Source organism: Hippopotamus amphibius, chromosome 4, assembly GCF_030028045.1.
Source record: "Hippopotamus amphibius kiboko isolate mHipAmp2 chromosome 4, mHipAmp2.hap2, whole genome shotgun sequence".
NCBI lineage: Eukaryota > Metazoa > Chordata > Mammalia > Artiodactyla > Hippopotamidae > Hippopotamus > Hippopotamus amphibius.
The window spans coordinates 157,866,807-157,891,377 of record NC_080189.1 but is presented as its reverse complement, the minus strand read 5'-3'; the positions used below and the strand labels follow the sequence as shown (position 1 = coordinate 157,891,377).

At 40.4% G+C, this 24,571-nt stretch overlaps 1 protein-coding gene and 1 pseudogene across 1 annotated transcript in view; one reads left to right on the top strand and one right to left on the bottom strand.

Annotated features, from left to right (window-relative positions):
• Nucleotides 1–24,571, bottom strand: part of RGS6 (regulator of G protein signaling 6) — a 543,968-nt gene that overhangs the window by 382,663 nt on the left and 136,734 nt on the right.
• Nucleotides 15,928–16,441, top strand: LOC130851121 (YEATS domain-containing protein 4-like; annotated as a pseudogene).

The following is a 24,571-nucleotide window of genomic DNA, read 5'->3' as shown; positions in this document are numbered from 1 at the left end:
GCAAGTTAAAAAAAAAAATACTACATGATTTGAAAAGGAAGCTCTGAGAAGTTAGAAAACGCTATCTGAACAAGCCTCTTTCTAAAACTTCAAGAAAATGAGCACTAGAAAAGCACTGAGATCAAATTCCACACAATATTATTATAAGAAATAAAGAAGCAAAAAGGAATAACAACTCTACAATGAAAGCACCAAAAAGAAAACAGCCCCAAATATCAGATCACAGCTATAACATGCAATTTCTAAACTTGCCAAAAGACACCAAAAGAATATACTAGACATAAAGGAACAACCATTTCTTCTTAGGAGTTAGAAGAACTAGAAAAACTTGAGAGAACTATAAATTTTAGAAATAATGAGAAAAAACTTAAGGGTGAATTTAAAAAATAATACCTTAAGATAAATAGAATGAGGAAACAGAAAATTTTTAAATCAAAAGAAACAAAGAAGTATGAAAATGTTTCAAGGAAAAGTGACAAATTTTGAAGACAGGCAAATAAAATGCAACATAAGGATAACAGAAGTCTCTGAAGAGACAAACTAAAACAAGAGGACATAAATTTTTAAAAACTTGGAGAAAATTTTCCTGAAATACAAAATCTTTAGAAACTACATGTTAACATGTAGTTAAAAAAATAAACTACATGTATGAGAATAATGACCCAGAACTACCAACACCAAGACATATGCTACTAAAAATTACAAGACCTTAAAGAAAAATTTAAAAAAACTCTTTGGGCTTCTAAGCAAAAAGGAGAACATGTTTTATAAGAGAAAGAAACCTAGATTATCATATATAACTTTACAGCAATGTTTTATGCCAGAAGAAAACTGACTAACATATTTAGGGTACTCAAGAAAAGAAAATATAAGCCAAGGATTTTATATCTAGGAAAACTGGATCATAACCCCTTCCTAAAGAATCTACCAGAGAATAAGATTCAGGAAACTAAATGACTAGAGAATCATTGATATAAAGATAGTGGTATTAAATATATAAAATTAAGAATTAACATTAAATGAGGGTTGAATGGGAGAGAGTATAGCATATAATAACTATTATCTGATAATATAGATTAGGTTTTACTACAAAATATTAGGGGGAAATGGAATTAGCACATGCAAAAAATAAATTTAAACTCTTTTTAGTAATGATAATTGGTGCTGGTAGTAAAAATATTGCGTGTGTGATGTGGAATAGAGCAAATGAGCAATTATGAGATATTCTAATCTAGCAGTCTCCATGTCTTTGAGAACCAAGATTCTTGAGGTATTTTATGAGGTATTTTAACTTTAAATACATTTAAATATATTTAATTATAAAAATATTTAGACATACTATACCTATACGTAGGTATAAAAAAAGATATGCATATAGTTATAAATATTTCCTAGCTCCATCATGAGAAAGATGCAGAAAAAAGGACCAAGGCAATAGCCGTGAGGGCCTACTTTGTGGTTTTGATACATCATTTGCTCATTAAGAGAGACAGAGGTTTCTTGAAGAAATGGTCTGAGGCAAGAAATGTACAAGATGAGCCTGGAACACAGAAGGGATCAGAGCACTAGAGTCATATCCAAAGGAATCGGGAACCAGGTTGAGGAGGCTCCCACTGGCCAACGAATGGAACTATTTGAGATTTAATAAAGGTAAGGTTTGCCATTGTTTGATACCTTTCCAATATGTTTACACCTAGTAGTTCATGATATTTTTTTAAAAAAATTGGTCATCTTCTGGTCATGACAGGGAAAACAATTCACCATTTTGAAACTAGGTCGATAAAAGGAAAAGTGAACATTTGATCTGCTCCCATGTAAGAACCCTATCACTGAGGAGCCATCTAGTCATATAAATTTATTCCATAGAAATTATTCTAGCTAATAAGTGAAAACAAAATGGTAGAATATGCCAATATACACCTCCCAATAGATCTAGGTATTGAGCATCTATGGTTGTCAACATCAAACAACAGTAAAACTAGACATCACATGCCTCCTGTTGAAAGAACTCAGTACCACCTATAATCTTGGTAGAAGGATCAAGCTTGGGTTTGATAAAGCCTCTATATCCAGCTGCCAATATGCAGGAAATGCAGAAGGACACACTGAACTGAACCATGAATACTCAATCAGTAAAATCCACACACTGGGAAGCTCCAAGAGGTCAAACAGTCTAGGTTCTTCAACAGAAACACTGTATGATAAAGAGATAATGGAGGGAACCTATAGATTAAAAGACAAAAAGTCAACATCAATGGAAAAAACTAAACTATAGCATCTGTGGATACACAATTCAGTGATAAAATTATAAAGAGACAAGTAAAAAAATCACTATAAAACTCAAGAGAGTGGTTTTCTCAGAAGGAGGAAGGAGCTATGGTTGGGAAGATGTACATGGAGGGGCTTCTGAAGTGACTGGAAAAATTCTACTTCTTGACCTAGGTGGTAGTTACCCAAAAAGCCAATGGTTCTCAAACTCAAGCATGCATGGGAGACCCCACCTCCATCGTTTGTGATTTAATGTCTCCACAGAAGCTCAAACACATGTATTTCTAGCAAGTTCTAACACAGTGCTGATGCTGCTGACCTGGAGTCCACACTCAAGAATCTTTGCATTAAGCCACATTTGTTGTATGTGGTTCTTTTCAGTCTATGTTTCATTTTTCAATGAAAAGTTTAAGTGAATGATTGAATGGAAAGATGGGATGGATGGATGGGATAGGTAGGATGGAATGGGTGGGATGAATGGGATGGATGGCATGGGTGGGATGGATGGGATAAATGAATGGGATGAGTGGATTGAGTTGGTTGGGTGGGTTGGGTGTTAGATGGATTTGGTGGGTGGAAAGACAGGCAGACAGACAGGTCAATAGAACTAAGGAAAAATGACATTAATACCTTGAGAAGATTGCTTTCCCATTCATATATTATACACCTGGTCTCTCTCTGTTCAGTGATGTGCTACACAACTTATGTTCGTTAGGTACCCCACTGTGACCTCCTGAATTGTTTTCTCCCAATCATTATCTGAAAATTTCTCAATCCAAGAGAAGAGTTAGAATGTACTTGTTGCCCATGTTGAAGACATCTTATAATGGTTTATTGATAAGGTTGGACAGACACTGTTTTCCTTTTCCCTCATAGGAAAGATATTATACATACAAAGCCTATATCTGGGTATTTCTCTACAATCTTGTACTTTATTATCAAAGAAAAATCCATTCTATTGCATCTTCTGACAGGACTTCTTTTCAGAAGACTGCTATCGCACTATTTAGAAAAGATAAATCCTGGTCTCACAAATTATCAAGAATATATCTATAAGTGTTTCTCATCCTCTCAACATTCATCCTCAGGCCAAAATAAAAGGCAAAGTGCACCTGAGAGCCAAGAATAAAAATGCTGTGTAAGTTCAAATATCAGAAACTAAGCTTTAGTTATTTAAGTTTTAGGAATATTTCCTAGAAAGAAGAAAAAAAAAGCAGAGTAGTAAATAAAATAAATATCCTGAAACATAAGAGAGCTAAATTCCTAGAATTTTAGGAAAATCAAGCCTTGGTTATGCAATATCAAAGGGCATTCACAAGGTTTATCTAGCTCACAAATTCAATTCTACAATCGTTTATATGCCTGCTGTGTGAAGGTACAAAAATGAACACAATCCTTGCCCTTGGGACATTAACACTGAAAAAGCTCCACCACATTTTAAACTCTAAGACCAGGCAAAATGTGAATGGTCATATAAGACAGGTACAACAACAATAGCAACAAAAAAGAGAGAGAGAGAGAGAGATACCTTTGATTCATTAGAGGCAAAAACACTTGGCCTGTCCCTCTGGTAGACGAGTCATCTATGAGTTATGTCTGGAATATCCAGAGAAGGCTTCCTTCAAGCCTCATTTCCTCCTACATTACTGGCTGATGCCTGGTATTCAGTACACGCAGTTTGTTACTTATGTTAGGATTTGATTCCTACAGGACCAGTATAACAGTCTAATAACCTTGCTGCATTGGTGTTTCTGTGCTGTGATTCTTAGGATGGGGACCGTGGACATATCCATAGACATGTGAACTTTCTGCTGACTCTTAAATGTTTGTATATTTTGTTTAAATAATAATCTAAAAAATATTGATAGAGGCATAATCAGAGCCTTGTATTCAAAGTGTTGTCCGTGGACTTCAGCATGAGCATCGCCTGAGAGTTTATTGTAAACACAGCATTCTGGGCTCTACCCCAGTCCTGCCGAATCAGTCTGCATTTTACTAAGATCCTCTGTGATTTATCTGCCCATTAAAATTTGGAAGGCACTAAATCAGATAGCCATCTGATAACCAATCACTGCCAGGTGACTTCATTGTTCGTGTTTGTATTTACATACAGTCAAGTCGATATCAAGTAGTGCTATTCTAATCACTGCAGGCTAAAGAGAAGGGACAGAAATGGACTTTATATCTAAATGATGCTCTCATGCCAAACAAAGGTCTAATCACATCACAGTACACTGTGTAATGGAAGGATTTGCTGTCGTCTGCGCAGAGAAAACTAAGGGAGAACTGAGGCATCAAAGGCCATGGCAGTTGTGAGTCAGGAATCGTTTTAGTGAAAACAACATCATCTGTCATGTTCTGTTAATGCTGTGACTTTAAAATTCTGAAGTTTTTCTTGCCTTTAACTTTTTAAAAACTTTCTATTGAAATACAGTTGATCTACAATGTTATGTTAGTTTCAGGTGTACAGCAAAGTGATTCAGTTATACAGATATATATATATTCTTTTTTTACATTCTCTTCCATTATAGGTTATTATAAGATATTGAGCATAGTTTCCTGTGCTACACAGTAGGTCCTTATTGTTTATCTATTTTATATATAGTAGTGTGTATATGTTAATCCCAAGCTCCTAATTTATCCCTCCCCCACCCTGCCTTTAATTTTTAAATCTGTTCATTTTCAAAGTTTATTTTTTATTTTATGGATGCATGAAAGCTATATAGAAGCATAATTAGCTTATATATGGCTTTATGTTTGTACATCGTTAAGTAACATTATAATAAAAATAGAAATCCACACCTAACTTCACAAGACTGCTTTCCTTTAAAAGGGAAATATCACTCACATTTGGCAAACACTACAATGGTGGGAATAAAGCAGGGGTCCCCACCCAACCCCCCTGTTAGGAACCGGGCCACACAGCAGGGGATGAGTGGTGGGCCAGCGAATGAAGCTTCATCTGCGGCTCCCCATCCCTCTGCATGGCTCACATTACCCTGAACCATCCCCCCTGCCCCCTGAGTCTGCCCCACCTCCTCCCGCCAAGGAGAAAACTGTCCTCCACAAAACCAGTCCCTGGTGCCAAAAAGGTTGGGGACCACTGGTAAAGGATCAGAATTAATTTTGACAGGGAAGAAAGGAGAAAGCAGGAAGAAACAGGATACCTGGACGTTGGGGAAGAGCACCGCCTAGAAACATCTCTCCCACCCCACATCTTTGCTTCTGGTGACAGAGGATACCAGCCCTTAAATACCGTTTTCTGGGGTGAAGAGTCACTGCTGTTCCTCCCACACCATTTTGAAAAACGAAAGTAAAATTAAAGAATACTCAATAAGCTCTCGGGGAAATGTCTAGAGATAATAGTAGTAATAATATGAATCATAAGCAGCAAAATAGCAGTTACTGTGTGCCAGGCATTCTTCTAGGCCCTTTAACTCACTTAACTCTGTTAATATCCTCTGACAAAGCCACTCCTTTGATGGACTGTAAAAATGGCCACACCCCTTCACTCACGGGTGGACTCTGTTTCTCCACCCTTTGAGTCTGGCGGGTCTTAATGACTTGCTTTGACCAAGGGAACTCAGCGGGAGCAGAATGTGCCATTCCTGAGGCTAGGCTTCCAGGGGCCTTGCCTGCTTCTAGCACATTCTCGGGAATCCTAACTTCACTACAGGAGCAAGCCCAGGCACATTCATTTCCACCTGCAAAACAAGCCTTTTTACATTGGATTTTCTTTCCTCACTGGGCACAATATAATTATGATTTTCTGTAAATTTTTTTGTGGGGGAAAGTTTTCTTCTATTTTTGTTTTCCACTAAATTTTAAGCACAGAGGTACGTAAGTTCTAGGGAACAGGACGAGGCAGACGTTAGCTTGCTGATTGCTGCTATTGGGGAAAAGGAAGACACCACGAAAAGTGGTTTTCTTCCTGTGTTTTCAAGAACGTGAATAAAATTACATAAAAGGTGTTTAGTTGCATAGATAAGACAGGAATTTTCCACCAAAATATTAATTTAAAAATCATTTCAAAGTGCTGAGGTTTTTGCTTTTCTTCCTAAGTGGTACTTAAATACAGTGCATGCCACACCTGACACTCAGATCGCCATATATTTGCGATTTGGAGACTTTTTAAAGACGATTCCTGACGGGAAAGAATGGTAACTGGGCTGGCTGTAATGCAGTTGTGAAGGAGCCTTGCTTACAGAGAGACAGGTAAGATTGCACAAGGGCTGAAAAATAGCTATTTCCTATGTCTTAGATAACAGAGCTCTCAAATTTCTCCTGAGATATTCTGTACACAGTGTTCAGCTCTGAACAGGAAGCCAAATCTTTGGTTCTTCTTCTGAAACTTACAGCAATTTTGTCGTCTGGATTTTCTGGAACATTTCCTATTTTAAATATTCTCTTCCACTGTCAGATCATAGGCGCTGGGTTTTGGGTTCAGAAAATAATCCAGGGTTTCCCAGGCCTTGTGATTTCAGGAACAAGTGGACTTTTAGGGGAAAAAAATAATGATCAAGGGACTGATATTAGGTTGCCAACTTTTAGCCAATAAAGATACTTAAAAACAATGAACACATTTCTAAAAGTTAATTGTATTTCTACCCCTGACTCATTGTACAATCCTAGTAAATTACTTAAGCTCTCTAAGCCTCCATGCATTCCTCTACAAAATGGGGAGTTTGAGAGTGTTTGCTACAACATCTGACACAGTATGTGCTCACAAAATTAGCCATGACTGATGTCACGATTACCACTATTATCAATTTCATAAAAAGGAACGAGTCCAAAGACAAATAATTGTAGCCAACGCTATGGGGAAGAGAGAAGGCAAGTTCCTCACAAGACCAATGGCAGGCTCATCAATACGTCTGGCTCATCAATACGTCTGGCTCAACCTTTTTCTAGGGTATCAATAGCTCCTAAAGAGAGCAACTCCAGAATTACTGAACTAATTAAGGAGAAAAAAAGGGTCTCCAAAGAAGGCACGGAAAAATCAATATTTCCATGGGAAAACCAGCTGTGACATGATGGGGTTCTGATGTTTGGGACACAAATACCATGTTAAAACTGACACTCTCAAATCAGTATGGCCACCATTGTCTGACCACTGCCCCCCTCTGCAGCCCTGCTGTGTCCATCTCCTAGACCCTTGGTTAAGCCATACTTTTCACCTGATTCAACTATAGCTATGTCCCAGGAAAAGCATCCATCAACTCTGCTCACATATCCTAGTAAGACACCTATATCTACTTCTATCATACACTTACCACAGTGTTATTGTTTAAATTTATGTTCAAACGATATGTTTATGCTTATGTTTAATGTTTAAATGTATGTCATTTCCATAGTTAAAGTAATCACAAATTCTTCATACAATCAGCGTAGTATAATAATTAATCATTTTACATACATAATCCTGCATTAACACAATAATTATAAACATTTAGCTGTATTTCCTGTCTATCATTTTTTCCCCCTAAGAATATTTACATAGTATTGGTCACAGTGTACAACTGTTATCCTACTTTTAAATTATTTGAGCACTTTTCAAATTACTTTACAGTCTTTAAGATCATCATTTAATTGCTGCATAACATTCCATGAAGAAAATGTTTTTAACTTACATAAGCATGTCTCTACTGAGGGACACACAGAGCATTTTGGTTATTATAAATAGAACCAAAATGAATAGCTTCCATGCATATGGATTTTTCCATATTTTGAAATATTTCCTAAAATTAGATTCCCAGAAGTTGCATTACTGGATCAGAAGGAATGAGCACTGATGGCTTTGGATATATTGTCAGATTACTTTAATGAGAATATAGATGTTTCTTGTGCATGAGTATTCCTTTTCATCTCATTCATTTTCCAAGCAAGTCATTCTATCTAGTCTCAGCATTCACTCTGTTCACCCACTGTGGTTTCCTTGCTGTCTACATACCGCATGTAGAAAATCTACTCTATAGAAACACAAATTGTCCTGAAATACCTGGAATAGCTTACTTTGGTCCAGAATGCCCTGCATAAGTTGTGCTTTAGGTGTGCCCTGGGGTCCCCTTTTCTCTTTAGGGAAATTTCTCGTGGATGGGCTATTAAAATATGCCTATAACTCAGTGGACTAATCTGTTTTAAAATGTTTTAGAAAGCATATCTGAAGTTCCTGAAAGTGTGATTGAAAATACTTTGGATAATATAAAAATTACACACTTTTCAAATTCTCAAATATATCCTAATACCGTAATGTACAAGAGGACCCATTTTATTTTAGTTTTGCCAACATTAGGAATCAATTCTGTTTGTATTCTTGAGCACAGAACCGATGAAAAATGATGCACGACAATGTGAAGTTTCAAAAAAGTGATTCTTTGTTGATAAGTCTGCCTGCCTCCACAAAACTAAGTCTTCTGAGAGCAGAGACCATCATATTTTTCCCTGACCCATCAGCACTCAATAAAGATTTTGGCAGAGATTAAAAAAAGAGAGGTGAAAGAGAAGAATAAGAAAAGCAGCAGAGGAAGTAGGAGATGCTGCAGGAGAGGGAAAGGAGAGCAAGAACCAGAGGCCCAAGCAGGTAGGGAGTTTGTACTATAAGCAGATGGCTTCAGAGAAAAGGTTCAAAGACATGATTAGGATTAAAGAGATAACTAAACGCCTCGTTCTACAAGTATCTCACTCTTAATTTCTCTTTTATATTCATGCCAAAAAAAGTTTATGGTTTCTGAGGGTCAATCCTATTGAATACTTTAAACATTATGAAACCCTCCCCCTGCCCAAGTGGAACTTTCTTCAGAGCAGACTGCTTAACGACAACAAAAACCACCAGACCTGACTCCGTTACTGAACGTGGAGTCCGGCTGCTCGCCACTCCAAAGCCAGTACCAGACAGGCAAGGTTGCTGGGAGGGAAAGTTTGCTTTATTTCGGAGCCGGCAACCAGGGGAAAGAGGGAGGACAGTGCCCAAAGGCCAAGCCCTCCCCCTGCCCCCAAACAGTGGGCAAGAGCTTTTAAAGGGGAGTTTCAGGCGTGGATAGGTGGAGAGCGGGGGCTACGTGCAGAAACAGCACAGTCAGCTCTGACAGTCATCTTGAAACTGGTCGTGCGGTGGTCTGATCAGCGTCATCTTGATTGTTTTGGGTACTATTAATCTTTAGTTCTAGGGTCTGTTTGCTTCCATTTCTCTGAGGTCAGTCCTTGGAATTGTGGCAGCTTATGTCATAGCTACAGTCTGGTCATCATGAAGTTCACTTTTTCTACCTGGTGGGGGTTTCAGTATCTGCAAGACAGCTCAAAGGATGTGGCTCAGAATATTATCTACAGCCCTTGAGGAGAACTAATGGTCCTTGACTTTAATGACTAAACTATTATTATTTGGTCTTGTTTGACTGTTTTCCTTTGTTCTTCACTTTTTCACTTCTCTGATTAAACTTATTCTTTGGCTAAAGACAAAAGGCAGGAGGAGAACAGGGCCGTGGTTGGGGAGGAGTACCAGAGGGTCCTGCTCCATTTCATGAGTACATTTAAATACCCACAAAACAGCCATTTAAAGAAAGTTATACTGTCCTGAAAGTAAACCTTAAAGATGTGTAACTCTCTCCACCTGTACCTGAGTCCAAAGCTCCACTAGGCCCCTTGCTGGGTGCTTAAGCTATCCGTTTCTCACATAGAAAATGGGAGGAATCAAAGCTCCTATCTCACAGGGGTGTTGGGAGATTAGTGAGTTAATATGTGCTTAGAACAGTAACTAGTACATAGTAAGTGCTCAATAAAAAGGATGCTATTATGATCACTGTTAAATAAGCCAATTGATGAAAACACTATGCAATTCTAAGGGATGCACAGGGGCCTTGATACCTCTTAAAATGTGTACAATAAATAAGAAAAGTCCATATGTAAGCTGTTCATATATCTTTTGTTAGACTTGTGTATATTAGGGCTTTTTGCACTTAGCAGCACAATAGCACATATAACTGGCATTTTCTAGAATAAGTTATCCAAGAACCAGGCAGGTAACACACATGGGAAAAGAGAGCATGGGGTGTAATTTTATAGGAGAAAAAAGAAGGGAGGCTCCTCTTCTGTCTGAAAGGAACCGTCGCCACTTGGTTAGAAGCAATTGTTGCCAACTGGGAATCAAGGTCCAATTCTGGCAAATCTCCCAAATTTTAAGAGAACCTAGAACTCTGGGTACTTATGTGCAGTCTCCTGATGTTAAACACATTGGCAACTCTTTCAATTGTTTCTAAATACCCTGTGCAAGTTAATCAAAATATATCTGTGAGACAAATTTTGCTGAACCAGCTGATAGTTTGTACTCTTTAAGCTTGAAGAAAAACTAGGTCCCCAAACCAGTGTCCCGAAGGCTGCACCTTTCGGAGAACCAGTTCCCACTGAGGGGCGCGTGAAGGTGTGAAGTGTTAGTGCTCAGCTGATATCCAGGCACTGCACAGGCTCCAGGCAGTCAAGGGCAACTCCAGCGAGTGCCTGCCGGATATCCACCCTACCTAGCCTTTAGGGGGCAGAAAAAAGTATGGATGGCACTCACATCTTAGCCAAGAGCCCAGACACGTGCAAGGGAAATGACAGCAAATATCAGGTTATCTGTAACTGCTCAGTTGTGTGGTGCCCATTCAAGACTCGTAGGAATTTAGGGGGAGACTGCAAGGTTCTGGGGCTCCAAGAGGACCACAAGGAAGTGTCCTCCTGAACCAGGAAATAGAGTGGTATGCTCTAGTAACAGAGATCAAAGAGCACCAGCACAATTGTCTTGGGTTATTATAACATCCCTCCCCTCTTTGACACTGGAAAAGTGTGTATGGTCCAGTTTGTTGGTTTTAGCATTTGTTTGTTTTGCTTTGATCAGGGCAGGGTATAAGCCACCTAACACAATGGTTGCCAATCACCATAAAAATGACTCACATGTCAGTGTAGCTGCCTGTGCAGTCTGCTTTCAAATTTTCCCGAGCCCCTGAACACTGTATGCTTTCTTGACTGATGGCATTAGGCTAAGAGGTGGTCCCTGCCCATAAGAAGCCACAATTCAGGGAAGGAGATGCCTACAGAAAAATAAGGCAACAGACATGGGGAATGTAGCTGTGGAGCACACTGTCCGGGCAGCTGAGGTGGCTTCATGGGGCAGGCACCAGCTGGGCTGCATCTGGGGTTGAGTGGGAGTCTGCCAGGCAAAGAAAGGGGAGCAAGGGTGTTCCAGGTGGCAGCAGCAACACAGGCAAGGCGTAGAACGGTGAAAGCTAGTAGTTTATAGCAGCAAAGGTACCCGCCCTCTTTTCCACCTCTTCATTCTTGGCTTGTTTGTTAATTATGGGCTTCTTGTGTCTCAGCAAAACAGGAATCTCTGAGGATTCCTACAGATTCTTAAAACTTGCTCTGCTTTTGCCATTCACTCACATGAAAATGCAGCAAAGATGAAAAAAATCACCAAAAGCCAACATAAAGACAATGATTTAAAGTGCCTATGTTACATGTAGATGTATTTATCTGTGTCCCTATAGTCTTGGCACAAAGGAAGATGATGCTTTTAATAAAAATCAATTTTGATCTCATTTATTTTGGACGAGAATGTTCTCTGCTAGGCCTCCAATAAAAGAGGAAATATTCACATGTAAAGAATAGAAATTGTACGTCAAAACAAAGTTCAGGGTTGGTTTTGATTTGTTTGGGGTTGCCATAAGTTTTATGTTTCGTTTGCAACTGTTAGTATTAAAAGAAATTTTTTTAAAGGGTAATGTTTGCTTCTTTTTCCTCTGAAAAGGGAAAATTTCAAAATTGTAAAACTAAAGATTTCCACTCTACTCACAATTACCATTGTCATTTCAAAATGGCATGAAAAGAATCCCCTAGGGTATAAGGATGGCAAATCTTAGCATCCTGGCTCCATTGCCTGTTACATGCAGCTGTATCCTCACCCTTTTCTTCTCTTTCTGACTGGCTTCTGATGGCGCTTTCGATCCCCAAGAGGAGGAAAGGAAGGAGACTGTGGTAACTTGTCTCCAAAGATGGTCCCCAATTGACCATGCCTCTGACCCTGCCTTTGTTTGGACTGTCCTTCACCACGAAGGGAAGGTGGCTGCTGCATGCCTTCCAAGGTTAGAAGCCTCGCAGCATTTGCCTTGGTCTCTTGGAAACTTTAGCTTCAGCATCCAGCCACCAGACTGTGAGAAGCCCATGCTACATGAAGAGGCCACACAATGAGCCCTCCTGGATGTCTAACTCAGCCCAAGTTTTCCAATGACTCCAGCCCCAGCTGCCACTGGAGAGCCAGGGCATGAGAGGCGCCAGCTGAGCCCATCCACCCACAAAACTGAGGCTTATTTTACAGCAAGACATAACCAGAAGACGAATGTCAACAGGAAGCAAAGGAAAGCCTGAAATTTAAGAGGATTTTGTTTTTTTTTTTAACCTGTGGCAACATGGTAAATGAGATTGAAATTTGTGGCCCAATTTATTTTTTAATTGAATGTAGTTGTTAATTATCTCTTGCTCCCTTTCCCTAGTGATCACCTGAAGACAATTAAGGCATAAAAGCACGCCTTTTCGAAGAATATACACAGAATTAACAAGCTCCATTTCATGTCTACGTACCTTTCTTAATTATCTTCAAGGTCAGCAACAAAAAAGGAAAAATAAAAGCAAAATCTTCTGAAATGAAGTGAGATCGGCTTGTCTCCACCAGCATACTTTATGCAGTAAAGTCAACAAGCAAATACATTGATATGGGCAGTATGCCACATCTGCCATCTTTCCATTTTAACTATGGAACTGGCATGACATAAACACGAGTATGTAATGGGTTTCCATTTTCATGAAGATGGGATTTATTTTTATATTTAAGGCTTAACTGCAAAACTCTGGTGTGCGAGGTACGATAGGCTGATGACTGGTAGTTAGCTGCCCTGTCAGTAGCCATCCCCCATGTGTTCCTTGTCAACATCTTCCACTTTGAAGCTTTAATGTCTCAGCTAAATATACAACCTTCTGAGCTTGCCTTGAATGCAGAGCACCCACGTGACTCAATTATAGCCATTTAGAATTAACAGCAAGTCTGCTGGGGAGTTATGATGAAACTTTGGCTATCCCGATAAAGGGGGAGAGCCATGGCCAGCATCACCACTTCACCGCAGCAGCCATTTTGCAATCATGAGGCAATAAGCATAAGGATGAATGCTAACACATTAGGACGAGCTGAACAGAAAGCACAAAAAAACCCCTAGATCTCTGATGGAATTGCCAAGCCACTGAACAAAGCCTAGAAATTGCCTATCTCTTCTAGATTTGTCATGTGAGAATAATAAACCCTACTTGTTATTCCAGTTTTCCATTACCTGCAGTCACATGCATTTCTTCTTGATAGTGCTAAGTCATTCATTAAAAGCTAGTAAGCCCTTGTGAAATTGAGTTCAATTATAGCTCCACACACATAATTTTTCTTCAGACTATACTATGCTCCACATGGTTGATGATGAGGTACATTTTTGCCCACTTCAACCACTCATTTAGATGTGACATATTCACATTGAGAACTTGTTCTTTAAATAGCATTCTGCCATCAAGAGCCAACTACTCAGACTGACTATCAAAAAAACACCAGATAAAAGAGCATTAGACTTTCAAAAGCACAGTGGTTGAGAAAAGTAGCAGAGTGATTTGTGGGAGCCTTTTTATTTTGCTTGCTTGTTGTATAATAGCCATAATACTCCTGCTTTTGGAATATACTTGCAGAAACAACTGCTGTGGTTATCAAATATCTCAGCTTTGCTTTAGCATTTAATCACCCACAAAAGCCCATTTATTGTCTCTCTACTCCTCCATGGTTATCAGAATCCCATAATTATGGCCTAATGAAAGTAAACAGTGTCACAGAAAACTAGATGGCTTTACAAGGAGATTAGTTAAGACAAGACAAATGTTCCTAAAGATAGCAGTAGAGCCAAGTGGAATTGCTAAGGAGTTCTGTTTGTGTGTGTGTTGGTGGTGATTAAAAAGAAGAATCATCATCTAAGTGAAGTATTTAGGGAACAAATTGCCTCTTGATGGATAATAAATTAGTTTGGAAAATTCACATTGAAATCAAGCAAGCCAGTACTGTAAGACCCCTACACAAACACCCCAAACCCCCAGAAAAGGAAGCCTATTTCAAAAGCTAAAAATGGGGGTGACCAACATCTTATCTTCCCTCTAAGATCTATACCTTCACTACTTCCAAAATGACGTGGTATGTAAAGCAAGGCATATAAAAATAAAAGAAAACCCTTTATTAAAAAAGCCAAAATGTAAACGTACTGAAGGTAACTGAGATGTGCCAGGCACTGCAGCTGGCACTACATTTAGATGTGAGATTCCTGATAGTTAAGGCAAAAGGAGAAACCCTTTACTTTATATTGCCCCATTGAGGAAGTACATAAATTCAGTAAGTGAGTATCGTTTTCCTTGTAGGGAATTCTTGTGGTAAATTACAATATCAAGATAAATATTAAGGTTCACCATCTCTCAATAATCCTCATCTTTTTTTTCTGGCACACAGCACTAATTAATGTTCTATGTTTTTATAACTATACCTATATAGTTCATGTTTATCTTTAATTAAATCTTCAATTTGTTTGTCTTGCCAAATAATACTGTAAGCCCCATGAGGAGGGAGGGATTGTTTCTGTTCTGTCTACCTCCAGAGCCTCCTTAAGTTTCTGACCTGTTCGTTTTAGGTGCTCAATTCATATCTATTGAATGAATGAATGAACTGTTTTGTCAAAGATAAAACGACACCCAGAAATCCTCCCACCCCAAAGCCCAAGGTAGAATGTATACACATGTGCAGAAGGCAAGTCATAATGCATGTCTGCTCAGCACCATTTGCAATGACCATGGCAATGACAGAAAATGTCTACCCACAAGACAGTGGATTCGTACAACAGAATGATTGAGGAATTAAATAAATTGGAGCAACATAGATCAAAAAATGTTATATAAAAAAATCAAACTACAGAACAAGGCTTACAGGATAACATTTATGTCATTTTAAAATATGCAAAACAACACTATATATAGTTGTTTCAAAGCATGTATGGGACAGAAACACCACATTTAAGGCATTGGCCATCTTTGGAGAGGAAAGGAGAATGGGATAGAGTGGCGAACACCCAGAGCTTCAGTCATATCTGCAATGCTCTCCTTTTCAGGCTGAACAGTGGTTATATTGGTGATATAAATGTATATATAAATATACACACATTTTTTGAATGCCTAGAGCATTTCTTGATAAAAAATAAATAAATAAGGAAAGCCCAAGAAACTGTCATAGAAAAGTCTAAGGAGACATGGAGAGATGACAGCTATGTGGACTATGGTCATCTGGATGAGATCCTAGAATAGGAAAATGACATTAGGTTAAAACTAAGGAGCTATGGCCAACGTGACCACTTCCACCTCTCGCATTCAGCTCTCCACCTGTCTGAGACATGAGGAGTAGGCGCTCACCACCACCCCCAGCCCCCCCCCGTAATCCGGCCGACTCGTCCTCCTTCTGCCAGAAACCCTCTTCCTGGTCCCACACGGGAGAAGCGGGCCTCTGAGGAGAGCGGCGAGCCCGCCCGCCCTGGTCTCTTTCCTTGGCTGCAGCAGCTTCTTCCAGAGGACAGTATGTTCAAGAGAATGGCTGCATTTGGACCTGACTCTGGTGGGAGAGTGAAGGGGGTTACTGCTGTTAAACCAGTGGTTTATGGTAATGTTGCTGGATATTTTGGAAAGAAAAGAGAAGAGGTTGAGCATACCCATCAGTGGACTGTATATGTAAAACCATATAGAAATGTGGATATGTGAGCATATGTGAAGAAAACCCAATTTAAATTACATGAAAGCTATGGCAATCCTTTCAGAGTTGTTACTAAACTTCCATATGAAATTAATGAAACAGGATGGGGTGAATTTGAAATAATCATCAGAATATTTTTCATTGACCCTAATGAAAGACCTGTAACCCTGTATCATTTATTAAAGCTGTTTCAATCAGACACCAATGCAATGCTGGGGGAAAAAAATAGTGGTTTCAGAGTTTATGATGAAAAGATATTTCAAGACTCAACAGCAATGATGCAACAATTATTAACATCTCAGTCAGCTTACCTCAGGAACCTATAAGCATGAAACAGAGTGAGACACTGGTTCAATCCCTGGTCCGGGAAGATCCCACATGCTGAGGAGCAACTATGCCCGCGTGACACAACTACTGAGCCTGCACTCTAGAGACCTTAGCCACAACTACTGAGCCCTCATGCTGCAACTACTGAAGCCCGCCAGCCTAGAGCCCATGCTCCACAACAAGAGAAGCCACCACAATGAGAAGCCCAAGCACCGCAGTGAAGAGTAGCCCCCGCTCACCGCAACTAGAGAAAGCCCACGTGCAGCAACAAAGACCCAACACAGCCAATAAATAAATAAATAAATAAATTTTAATAAATAAATAGGAAAAAAGCCTAAGGAACTATGGAAAAGGGAAGGACTGTAGTTGATAATGATATACCAATATTAGTGTGTTTATTGTAACAAGCGTTCTATTCTAAGATGTTAACAATAGGGCAAACTGGATGAGGTCTATGGGAACTCTCTGAACTGTCTTCACAATTTTTCTGTAAATCAAAAACCATTCTAAAAATAATGTCTATTTTAAAAGAAGTAAACAGCACAAAAACATTCTGCAAGTGGACCTTTCTTACAGCAATCCTTCAAAAAAGGTATAAAGTGTAGGGAACTTACTAAACTTAGAACCTTCCTACTGGAAGCTAAGATAATATGGTCCAAGTGTGTTGGTTTTCGATGAGCTGACTTAAAGAACTTAGCACTAACGTTACTACCTCCCCATATTGCTGTATTTCCCTCAAATATCAGATGGCTCCAGTTCACCTTTTGTAAGAGCTGGACAGTAGTCAAAAGTGATGTCCTTCCCATTGCTTGAGTACCCCTGAGGACAGGGGCCCAGGGCTAGCTGCTCATTAAATGGCCTGACTTCTCTCCTCTCCCCAGAGTCTCCTGTCCTTGTAGGTTCTCTGCCCTACTTGCTCAGGCCACTGTCACTGTCAAGTGCAGCCAAAGTAGTTACATCCTCTTTAAAGTAAAATAGAGTTAAAAAAAAAAAAAAAAAAAAGACTTCACGGCAGATACTGATGTACCATAAGGATTCCAATATATCCGAAAAGGATTGCATTCTTGAAGCCAACCTCAGAAGATACAGAAAGTCACAGAAATGTAGAGCCGGAAAGAAGCTTGGCACCCTGCTCCTGTGGCCTCCTTTTTTAAGCATGAGTTAAGCTGGGTTTGAGGAAGTAAAGCCATCTGGTCAAGGTCCCCTCACTCCACAACGCCTCATCAAAAACTAAGAGCATGTAACTCCCTCCTCATGTGAGCAAGGGAAATGTGACCTCAGCAGGGACCGGGCATCCTCTTAGGGAGGAAATCGCCTACGTGAGCTTGGGGGACAGCCAACACAACAGGGCGAAAGGCCCAAGGGCTTCATGTGAGAGCAGACAGGGCAGAGAAGGCCAGGAGCCTGAGAGATGGTAAGGGCTGAGTGGGTCTCTGGGGAAGTGACCAGTGGAAAGTCCCCTCCCTGTGACAGGGTTGCTGGAGGGACTATTAAAACTGGTATTGACGTTCCTGTCCTATGGCATTATAAACACTTGTGCCACCCTGTCTCCTCTGTTTTTAGTGAGGTCCATCACACACAGATGCTTGGGGCCAGGGGCGGGCGGGGGGAGGGGGGAGCTATGTAGCGGAAGTTACTGGGGCAGACTTCTGTGCCCAGGTGACCAGGAGAATGTCCCTGGGCATGAGCAACTGGGGAGGAAGGAGACTTTCATGGAGTGTGGCGATGAAGACATGAGCCCATCCTACACTGATTTCAAGGTCACCAATAAAAGACATCAGCAAGGCCAAGCTGAGTCCGGCTAACACTCTGTTCCACCAAGTACACTGGCCTGAAGGTCTCCAAAAAGGAATTTTGTGGGGACTGCCCTACCTTCCCTTTAACCTTCTCTAAGAAGACCTACTTTTCACTGGTCCATGCATGAGTCTGATCGTTTAAAGGAGAGTTTCCTGTAAAAAACAATTAACCAGGACCTATAGCCAACAAGGACCCACAGTATAAAGGAACCCTGAAGGCACTGTAAGAAATGTAAAGGGATTCATGTTTCGTGTAGCCACTACTGAAGCCTTTCAAAAAAAACCGGAGGGCGGGCGGGGGAGGTGGAGTGAGAAAAGGGAGGGCTGGAGTCAGACAGAACCTAGAAGCAGCTCCAGGAAGAAAAGCCTGGGAAGGAGACTAAGAAAATACAAGATCTTCAGGAGACTCAGGCGACATTGGTATCCGCTTCACTGAGGAAGGGAGGTTGGTGCTATGAGGGAATTCTCAACCACGTCAAATGTCAAAAAAGAAATTCAGTAAGATGAAGTGTGAAATGTGTCTGTTAGATTTTGTCAGTAGGAGGTCGCCAATGACCTTGCCAAAGCAGTGTTTGTTGGCCAAACACAGTTGTACAAGTTGTTGACTGAAAAAGGACACCAGACTGCATTGTGCAGATGAAAACATCCCCTCCGAGGAAGGGATGCATTTTCCCTAATTGGGGCAAAGGCATGAAACGTGCTTGTGAAAAAATTGGTGGTTCTAGTGGAGTGAAGGAGGCAAAATCCTACTGCAGTGATTTTGAAGACTACCCAAGAGGAGAGAAAGAGGGACCACTCTAGGGTCTAAGTTCAGCTCTCCTACTGGGCAACTTTAAACTGACAGAGAAGGATTTTCACTGTGGAGGGAAGAGATGAATTGAGGAGAGGGGTTAGAAGAACAAACGGAAGAGGAAAAGGAGAAGGAACTGTGAGGGAGTATGGGCTTGACTTCTACTGCTATTAAAACCTAGTGCTCCTTCTATTCATTCCTGTATTTGCAGAGCTGCACATGATTTTCGAAGTTGTTTCACATTCCGTGTGATTCTCAGAACACCTTGGGAGGCAGATAACCCAGCACTGTTATCCGCTTCTGCACATGAGGAAACTAACATGCAAATGTTCAATTAAGTGAGAGAGCCAGAGAATGGATGTTGGCCTGGACCGAGGATGGACCTTGCCTACAAATTCAGGAGCCCACACTAGCACTGTCACTTGGGAGCGAGTTGCATCAAACCACTAGGACTCTGTTTGCACGACTATTAAACAGAACACATAATATCTGCCTTATGGAGACACGAGGAGGAACTGGGGTGAGATATACAAACACCCAGCATGGAGTCAAGCACAGACAATCAACACATGACCTCTCTTTTCCTTGCTTTTCTACCTACAACTCATATTCCCGGTTACTTGACTCTAGGTCGATAGTTATCAACTAGATGGCTATATCATCATTTATTCATTCATTCATTTTCAGATTCATATAAGTTTTGGTTTAAAGAGGGCCTAAGACAGTTACTCTCTAGAAATAAAGTTCTGAAGAGAATTTTTATTGTTAATAAAATTTGATATTATATTTACCTAATAACTGTGAAAGGAAAATCAAAATGGAGTTGGTATAAGAAAGCTCTCTAAAATAGAGCCAGGGAGAATTTCCTGGTGGTCCAGTGGTTAGGACTCCACAACTCCACACTTCCACTGCAGGGGGCAAGCGTTCTATCCCTGGTTGGGGAACTAAGATCCTGCATGGTGCAGCCAAAAAAATGAAAACAAAACAAATCAAAACAAAAATAAATAAATAAATAAAATGGAACCAGGAGGCAACTGCGGAAGTATGACTTATACACATCTCAGCCCAGTTGGAATCTCAACTTCTGACCACTTATTATCTTAATGCAGGCTTCCGGAACATCTGCTCGATGTTCCAGAATCTCAAGATACTTACTGGACCCTTTCACCCTAAAACAACTCAAGACAGCCTATCCCTTAAGGACAAATCTTTTCCTTCCTGCGTCAGGATCAACCATAATTCTTGGACATCATGGTGGCTTTTGCTTTTGTAAGCCCCTGACTCTTCCTCTTCCCCAGAATACTCTTTTGGTTTTACCAGAATCTGTGTCTCCCAAAGTTCTTAAGATCCCAAATAAAGCTCTTTGTTCTTTGCAACCTCAATACTGATTTTTTTTTTTTTTTTTTGCCATGCCACACAGCTTGCGGGATCTTAGTTCCCCAACTAGGTATCGAACGTGAGCCCTCAGCAGTGAAAGCGCAGAGTCTTAACCACTGGACCTCCAGGGAATTCCGTTAATACTCATTATTGTTCAACACGTCTTGCAATGTGCCTCATAAAAGTACCAAATAACTATAAAGCTGTTTCCAATCTCCCTTCCCGTCAGCCCACTTGGGAATTAGAGCCCTAGTGTGTGGATGGCAGGTGGTGAAGGGGGGGGGGGCGCAAAGGACTGTCCCGTGGAAACCTGAGGAGCTGAACTACAAGCTGGTGGGGGAGAGGAAGTTCCAAACCCAGCCCCAGAAGAGGCCAGGAGAAAGGATGAGAAAGAGGGAATTATCCCTCTAAGGAATGCAGAAGTATTAGCATAGGAAAAATACACAAAACGATCTAATTATCTGGTTCTAGCAAACATTTTTTTCCCGCTAACCCACTTCCATCAAAAGATCAGGAAACAGGGACAAGCAAGTCGCTTTTTAAATTCAGCAACGATTCCTCAGCTGAAAAAAAACAAATTGGATACAGCAGATATCATATCCCTAACAGAAAAGACACAGCATAGACTAATTAACCCAGTTTTGGTCATCAGGAAACGAATACACAATGTGTAGGAAAATAAACTCAGATCATCTGATGTTGGCCTAATTCTTTTAGCAATGTTTATTTAAATGTACATTAGCAGGTCACAGGATTACTAAGTGTCATTCAGATGTGTGCACTTATTTTCTATCCTTTGTCATATTATTTCAGAAAAGTGGGAAGGTTTCCCCCATGCTGGTCGGAAGTGATCTACGTGATAGACACACATAACAGTGACATCTTCAGTTCTGCTTTCATGTCCTGAACACTTTCTATCTGCCACGCAGTGTTCTGGGCACCAGGAATTCAATGGGGAATCATTCAAATTCCTATTCCCCAAATTAATTCTAACTGGGGCAACCACAAACACACACGTGACCAGAATAATTTCAGAGAGCAGTAAAGGCGATGACGATAAAGGTGCAATGAGATAGGGTCCCTCGAGGGGGAGCAGAGGCTACTTTAGACAGGGTGGTTCCCCTCTGTGAATGATGAGACTATGACAGTTTTGCAAAGATCTGGAGGAGGAGGAACATTCTAAGGGGGGAACAGAATGTGCAAGAGCCTTGAGGAGGGAATGAGTTCAGGGTGACTGAGGAAGAGAAAAAAAGACCATGGTAACAAGAACATAGGTGAACAAAGGGCAAAATGGCACAAGACGAGGTGGGGAACACAGGCAGGGGCCAGATGGTGGTGTGCCCCACTGGCACGTAATAAAAACATGGATGCTATTCCAAGGGCAATTGGAGAGTTTTTAAGTGAGAGAAGGATCTGGTCTAATTTAAGCCTTCTAAAGATCATGGTGGCTGAGGACAGAAATGGGCTGGGAAGCTGTGTGGTGGGGGCATAAAAGGAACAGGGAAGGCTCACAGCTGTTCACACAAAAGATGATGGTGACTCCATGTCAATAACTGTTAAGTGAGGTCATTCCCTTCCCCTCTTTGTAGCATTTCAATGAATCATTTCAAATGAAGTCCCACTTCTGTTTCGCCGAAGAGAGCAAAAGCCTTAATAGAAAGGTAGTGATACGTGGCGAGCGTTGAGCTGAGCTAACCTCTCTCTCAGCCGGCACCTGGAAGGGGACAGCGCCTGCAGAATCAAGGAGCCGCTCACTCAGAAACACACTGATGTGATCACAGGAAACAGGAGTGCATCCCAGCTGGAGGTTCACCCTTGATTCAAATGAACGGCACCCGCATTTATTTCTTAGGAACAAAATGTGCCCCACGGGTCAATGATGAACAGAAGTACATCATTTAATCAAAACCCTTCCGCCAAAGGTAGCTGGACTGCTGGCAACCCAGAGGCCTGGCGCCTTTTAAGACTGAAGTTTCACCTTAAATGCAGAGAAACAGATGGTTCAAAAAGACGTGGTCTTCTCTTTGCTCAGCCCAAAGCACTTATTCCTCCCTATCTACTGGCTTACCCATTCCCACCTGGCCCCATGATTTCAAGATCTCTCTGACCTGTATTTCTGCCATTAGTGGCTATAGGCCTGTTTGCACTAATAAAGGCTCTCTTGTTTTATTTTCATTACTCTACGAGGTGGAGCCAAAAAGATCTTGCTGTGATTTATGTCAGAGAGTGTTCTGCCTATTTTTTCCTCTAAGAGTTTTATAGTGTCCAGTCTTACATTTAGGTGTTTAATCCATTTTGAGTTTATTTTTGTGTGTGGTGCTAGAGAATGCTTTAATTTCATTCTTTTACATGTAGCTGTCCAGTTTTCCCAACATTCTGTAAACCTACATGTGAAAAGAATCTGAAAAAGAAGAGATAACGTGTATATGTGTAACTGAATCACTTTGCTATACACCTGAAACTAACACAACACTGGAAATCAACGTTACCCCAATATAAAATAAAAATTAAAAAACACAAAACAAAACTCTCTCCTTGACCACACTTGAGTCAGGCTCCTCAGACTCCTTGCAGTCTTATTGACTAGGCCTCAACCTTGGGCTCTGTCCTTGCCCTGCTTATACCAGTTTCAGCAAAAATCCTGCTAAGTCAGTTTAGTGAAAAATCCCCCACCCTTGGTATCTGATCACCCTCAACATCTGATCAAATTCCTCATCTCCCACCCACAATATTATCACCCTGGCCTGCCTTCAGCAAGAATCCTGCTGAGCTGGTCCAGGAAGAATCCTCCTAACCCCAGATGTGTCCCTCTGATAATTTCCCATAAATAGATCAATCAGTCCCCACTGGATTTTGGTGAGCCCGATCTCTCTATCCAGCTATAAAACCCCATTGCAGGAGCCCACCCCCACCCACAAATAAAGTCCAGCTTACTGTCTTTAACAAGTCTCTGAATCATTTTTTCTTTAACAGTTCTCTGAGGATAATAGCTACAAATACAAAAAAATAGAGAACAGCAGAAACTTTAAAAATCTCAGATTTGCAATGGATGAGCTCATCCACGGGACCTATTTCAAAAGATCTTGGATGATCAGAACTGATTGCTCATAACTGGGAAAAACTATCGTCATTGATCAATACGTGGGCCTTTAAAAAACCAGTTATAATAATATAATGAAGAGCCCTAAACCTGTGACTTAGTCGAAAAAATTAATTACCAGTAGTTACTTATGAGCTCACCCCACCTCCCACCATAACTACTATCCCAAATTTTGTGTTCGTTTCCTTCTAAAAAAAAGTATTGTTGAAGGTTGCATGTTTCTGAATTTGATGAAAAAGGTGTTATACGTATTGTGTTCTTCTAGAACTTCCTTTTTCACTTCCAGGCATTACTAAGATTTAATATCCACGTTGAGAGTATCTACGCTTCATTCATGTTTCATTCCTTCATAAGGCTCCACTGCATTACATATTTTTTAAAATGTTTTTCATCTTATCTGATGGAGGCAAAAATACTCAGAGCAAAATATTCTAACATATTTTATAATTATGGTCCTGAGAACACAGTAATAATACTTCTGGGAAACTGGGGTTTAGGTATTTAGTGGCCAGGATAATTGGGGCCATGTTCATTAGCTGCAAATATTCAGGCACTATTTAGCTGACTGATTAGAAACAAAATCAAGAGGAAAATGTTTATTTTTAACTTTCAGTTGGAAACGTTATATTTATTATCCCATGCTTTTTAGAACCTTTTTTTTTTTTCTGTCATTTAACTGCAAAGGAACTAGTCATCTTCAGCTATATCAGAGGATACCCTGAAACAAACCCTGTAAATCTCCTGGTCAGCATTCTGGGTGTGGATTTTTTTGAGGCAGAGAAAAATTATTTTTTTAATTGAAGTATAGTTGATTTATAATGTGTTAATTTTTCTTGTAAATCAAAGTGATTCAGCTATACACACACACCCATACTTTTTTTGGGGGGCTGGGGGATTTTTTTTTAAAGCTCTTTATTGGAATATAATTGCTTTACACTCTTGTACCAGCTTATGAGGTACACCAAAGTGAATCAGCTGTATTTATACACATATCCCCATATCCCCTCCCTCCCGCGACTCCCTCCCATCCTCCCTATCCTGGCCCTCTAAGGCATCACCCATCATCGAGTTGATCTCCCTTT